Source organism: Silene latifolia, chromosome 5 (assembly GCF_048544455.1).
Source record: "Silene latifolia isolate original U9 population chromosome 5, ASM4854445v1, whole genome shotgun sequence".
NCBI lineage: Eukaryota > Viridiplantae > Streptophyta > Magnoliopsida > Caryophyllales > Caryophyllaceae > Silene > Silene latifolia.
This window is the reverse complement of record NC_133530.1, coordinates 27954901-27960971: the sequence shown is the minus strand read 5'-3', so window position 1 is coordinate 27960971 and position 6071 is coordinate 27954901.

Below are 6071 nucleotides of genomic sequence, written 5' to 3'. Positions count from 1 at the left end.
TCTAAAATGTTCCCGATGACAGGTCCTTGGCTCAGACCCCTTTAACCGCCTCGCGTCGCCATAGTCGTCAGGTTGTAATCTTCGATTGACCTGATGGCTATACTTTGACTTTCGCCTTGTCCAAGCCTCAGTCAAAGTGGGGGCTCTGTAGATACCTCATTTATGCACCTCCCACAAACCACCCGGTGATGATTGGGCCGCATGTTTGGTACACGGAATGATTTATGACAATTTCTAAGTTTATTGTCAAGTGATAGCTCAAATACTTGTGCATACCCCTTTGTCGTCATCTACGCGCCGTTACGGTCGTTTTGACAGTAATTAGAATATATTTGGAGTCCGGGTCAAAAACCGTCTTCATTTTCTAATAACCGTTTAAAATGCCGAGTCTGAATATTCTGGAATGTTCCAGATATTTCTATTCCATATTTCAAACTTTTTAATCTTTTGGCAAAGTATTTTCCGAAATTATATTTAAAATAATAAAGAAATTGAGACCAACCGCAATTCCATAATAGAAACGCGGAAAATCTTTCTTCCGCAGGAGGAAACCCCTGGGGAAAGGACGCAGCACCTGCTGCGCCTCTTCCAAGAGCCGCAGTGGTTGCTGCACCTCTTCCCCAGCTCCTTTCTGCGTATTTTAAGATCTTTTCGAGATTTACTTCCAAAGTTTTACCGAAACCTTAATTCCTTTGTATGATTAGTATAAATAGGGACCTTTGTTCCTCATATTCTTCACGCGAGTGGCCGCCCTTCTCTTCTCCCTTTGCATTCTAAGACCGTGCTCTTTGCTTATTGGCGTCTACGTGCTTGAACTTTCGACCACATAAGCTCGGATCCTTCTGAGTACCAGCCTCGTTTTGCATGACCGACCAATTTGACCAACTCCACTCAATCAACTTAATCAATTTAGTTTAGTTCCTCTTACGAGGGCACTTTCGTCGTACATTCGAGTCGAGCAATCACTAATCGTTAACTTAGTTAATCTCGTTTCGTCAAACATGTAAGTCTGAGGGTGTAAATCTCATACTTTATTATTGTATATTATTTTTGTACTAATTATTGTAAGATTTACGTCGAAAGCATGTTTAAAACCGATTTATAAACCTTTATTCAAACCTTTTTTATGGATTAACGGGAGACAGATGTCGAGAAGGAACGCAGCAACTGCCGCGTCTCTTCGAAGGGCTGCAGCATCTGTTGTGCCTCTTCCTGAAGCTGCCGCAGTTCCTGCTTTCTTTCTTCTTCCTTCGTCTTCTGTTAATTCGTCTACTTTATTTCATCTTTTTCTTGTTTATTTCTTATTTCGTTCGCATGATAATTTTAATACATAGTTCATTAATAATTCATCACTTTCAATTCCCGACTTAAATCCCAAGTAATTAATACTTGCGGGTTTTCGTCATTAAATCAAATCTAGTTTTTAGAGATTCGATTCATCAATATCAAGTCTCTCGAGTTCGACCTTTGGTATATTTTGATCTGTTTATCGTCATCATCACCAATAGTTTAACATTAATAAACCTAATTAATTTGAGTCCGTCTTTTATTGTTTTTTATGACCCATTCATAGTAAATAATCCACTAAATCACTTTCATCTGAGTCAAATATCAATAATCGATCGTTTAATTCACCAACGAACATTAACAATATGCAGTTCCGGCTTCACAGCCAGAACTCACCTCAGGAACAGACGCAGTGACTACTGCGCCTCTTCCAAGAGACGCGGCTCTGCTGCGCCTGTTCCGGGTTGAGTTCTGTCTCTGAACTTCCATTGTTGCTTTGACTTAGTTTGTTGCCTACGTATTAATCAACTATTACTCGTATTATCACCGCTAATCTGTTCCTTAATTTATTTTCTCTTTTCTTTTCTCAAATTATCCGTTTTAAATGTATTTTCGACGTAAATCAACCAAAGCATTGTAATTATTGTAATTTCAATTATTGTATTTTCTCGTATTCTTTATTATTGTTTGTTTGTATGTTTTCACATGTAATCAATCTTAAATTCCTACTTCGATCCAATTGTATGCTAAATTACATGTTCACCGACTTAGTTAATTCTCACATGTTAGGATTAATTTATTAGATGTTGCATTGCATGCATATAATCGACAACATATCAAGTATAGATGATTTTCTCTAATCATCAGTAGAGGCCGCTATCGAGGCGGGCGGGATTAGGTATTCGATCAAAAGAGCTTCCTAATACGTACCCTCAGCCCTTACTCCAGATCTCTGTGAACATCCGTGTTCATTGACATCCACGAGAGTCATTCTAGACATAGAATGCTAAGGGTAACGAGTTCTTAGTGTTCATGTCATTACTTTGTGTCTTGACATGACGCGAAGTATTCGAACGGTTTCCAATTTTCCACAATTAATTGGTAGCGAATCCACAAATGCAAACGCTTGTTCCCAAGAGACCCCGTGGGCCTGCGTCCATAGTACGCTACCCAACAATATCGCCTCCCTCCTCACGACTGCCAAAACCTCACATGAAGCTTGACTCATCCTTGCTAACACGTATGTCAATCCCTCACGTGGCCATATCCTTCAAGTCAAGGACACTCTTGACTCCCTCACCAAAGGTGACCTCTCTATCTCCTATTACATGACCCAAATCAAAACCCATACTGACAAACTAGCTGCTCTCGGCAAGCCTATGGGTGCCGAAGACATCATTGCCAAATTCTTCATGGCCTTGATAGTACGTATCAACCCGTCATTGAGGCAGTCCGAAACCGTGATACCACAATCTCCTTCGACTCCCTTCATGAGAAACTTATCAATCATGAGCTTACCCTCAAGCAAACTACTCCCTCGCCTCCACCAGCCTTTCCTAACTATCCTGCCACCGCTCTTGCTGCTCAAACCCGCCACAACTACAACCGTTCCTACTCTCGCACAACCAATAAACCTGCTTTCCTTCCCACATCGCCACCCACTTCTCCCTCTGAATCTCCAACTCTCTTCAAAGGCCGCTGCCAGTATTGCAAACACCCCGGTCACTACCTTACCATCTGTCGCAAATTCAAGCGTGACTTTCCTACTCCCACCCTTCCTGACTTTCCCCTTCCTCCTCCTCGGAACAACAACAAACAGCCTGCCCAAGCTCAAGCTCACGTAGCCTCTGTCGTGCCTTTCTCTTCCTCTCGCCCTTGGATTGTGGATAGTGGTGCAAGTCATCACCTTACTAATGACCTTGATAATATTTCCCTCCATAACCCCTATGATGGCTCCGATGATGTTATTATAGGCGACGGTACATCTCTTCCAATCTCCAACATAGGTTCCTTTCATCTCTCCACCTCTTCTTCTCCTTTAAACTTTTATGATGTTCTACACGTTCCTCGTATCCCCCGTAATATACTCTCTGTCTCTCATTTTTGTGCTGAAAATAATGCTTATACTGAATTCTTTCCTGATTTTTTTCTCATTAAGGATATCAAAACTTCTCAAGTTCTTCTTCAAGGCAAGCTTGAAGATGGTGTCTACTTATGGCATCCCTCCTCTCCACAAGTTCACCTGAGTCAACTTCCGTCATCACTTGGCTGGCACCACAAGCTTGGCCATCCCTCGAAGTCTATCTTAAGTTATTTACGCAACAACTTTCCATTACAAATACCTATTCCTAGTTATTCTAATTGTAATTCAAGCGATATCAATAAAAGTCACAAATTATTATTTTCCGAATCATCATTGTCTTCCTCTGATCCTCTCGAACTCAATTTTTCCGACGTGTGGACCTCCCATGTTCTCTCTTACGAAAACTTTAAATATTATGTAATTTTCGTTGATCACTACACAAAATATATATGGCTATATCCTCTTAAAAATAAATCTGACACATTCCATGTCTTTCAGCGCTTCAAAGCTCTCGTTGAGAAATTCTATAATCGTTCTATAATTCGAGTTTTCTCTGACAACGGGGGTGAATACCTTAAACTCACACCTACTCTATCCCACACTGGTATATCGCATCTCACATCCCCTCCCCATACTCCCGAGCACAATGGCTATGCTGAGCGATGACATCGCCACTTAGTCGAAACAGGTCTTGCTCTTTTATCCCATGCTCGTCTTCCTCTTACCTTCTGGCCTCACACCCTATCTACTGCTGCTTACTTAATAAATCACCTTCCAACTCCGACACTGCCAAATGCCTCCTCTTATCTCAAGTTATTCCAAAAACCACCTAATTATCTCAAGCTTCGGAGTTTTGGGTGTCTTCGCTACCCTTGGCTCCGTCCTTATGCAGCTCACAAACTCGAATCTCGTTCTAAACCTTGTATCTTTGTTGGGTATTCTAAAACCCAGAGTGCTTCTCATTGCATTGATCCTACTACAAATCGTCTCTACACTTCTTGTCATGTCAAGTTTATCGAAACTGAGTTTCCTTACTCTCCCCTCACTTCCTCCTCCCTGTCCTATAATTACTCTGTCACTCGTTGGTGTCCCCTTGTCCTTCCCCTTATCTCACACTCACCTCTACCCGACTCCACTACCCCCTCTCCTTCCTCCCATATTTCTCCTACCTCTCCCACTATCACTCCCTCTTCTACACCTGCCCCAACAGAAACCCCTACCTCTACTCCTACATCCAACCCCGTATCCTCTCACTCCACCTCCACTACGGTCCCTGACACTCCCTATTCTGCACCCCCTCCTCCACCTCTTCTTCCTCCTCCCACCTGCACTATTCAAACCCAATCACTTAACAATATTTGTAAGCCTAACCCGAAATATGCCAAGGTACCCACTGTCTCTCCCTCACACTCTCTCCCTACGTCTGTCAAACAAGCCTTGTCAATTCTCCATTGGCATCAAGCCATGCTTGATGAATACAATGCGCTTTCCACAAACAAAACCTGGACTCTTGTTCCTCCGTCCCCTGACCGAAATATAATTGGGTGTAAATGGGTATTTCGCATCAAATATAATCCCGATAACTCGATTCAAAAGTATAAGGCTCGTTTGGTTGCTAAGGGTTTCACTCAGCATCCGGGTCTTGATTACTCAGACTTTCAGCCCGATCGTTAAGCCCGCTATAATCCGTCTTCTTCTTTCCCTTGCTGTTAGTAATCGTTGGCCCATTCGTCAACTCGACGTAAACAATGCTTTTCTTCAAGGCTCCCTTACTGACAAAGTTTTTATGGCCCAGCCACCGGGTTTTATTGATCAAGATTATCCCTCCCATGTGTGTTTACTTTCCAAGGCAATTTACGGTCTCAAACAAGCTCCTCAAGCTTGATACAATAAACTGAAGTCTGCCCTGCTCTCCTATGGCTTTCGCTCCTCACCTGCTGATTCGTCGTTCTTCGTGTGTTCTGCCTCATCCTCTCCCGTTTATTTGCTTGTTTACGTTGATGTTATAATTGTCACCTGTCCATCTCCCTCTTCTCTGCAGAAATTTATCAACACCTTATCTGCTCGTTTCTCTCTTAAGGACCTTGGTCCTCTATCTTATTTCTTAGGTTTGGAAGTAATGCCCAACTCTGATGGTCTATTGCTTACTCAGTCCAAGTATATTCTTGATTTACTGGAACGTCATAAGATGCATGAATCAAAGCCGCTTCCGACTCCTATTGCTTCGCATCCTCCCTTGCGTCATGATGATGGTTAGCCACTCTCTCCTACTCTTGCTACTAATTATCGTACTGTTATTGGTGGACTTCAGTACTTCTCTCTCACTCATCCTGACATTTCCTTTACGGTAAATAAAGTTGCTCAATTCCTTGCTTCCCCCATGGATGTTCACTGGTCTGCAGCTAAACGGTTGCTACGCTATCTTCATGGTACTGCTCATCTTGGTCTTCAATTATATGTTCACTCTCCCTTGCGTCTTCACGCCTTCTGTGACGCGGATTATGGTGGGGACAAGAATGTTTTGTTTCCACCTCCGGTTATATTGTCTATCTTGGTCGCAATCCGATTGTTTGGTTTTCTCGTAAGCAATGAACTGTTGCTCGTTCCATCGCTTAAGCCGAATTTCGTATCATCGCGGATGTAACATCTGAGCTTGAATGGGTTCACTCTCTCCTTATTGATCTCGGCATTTCTTCTTCTT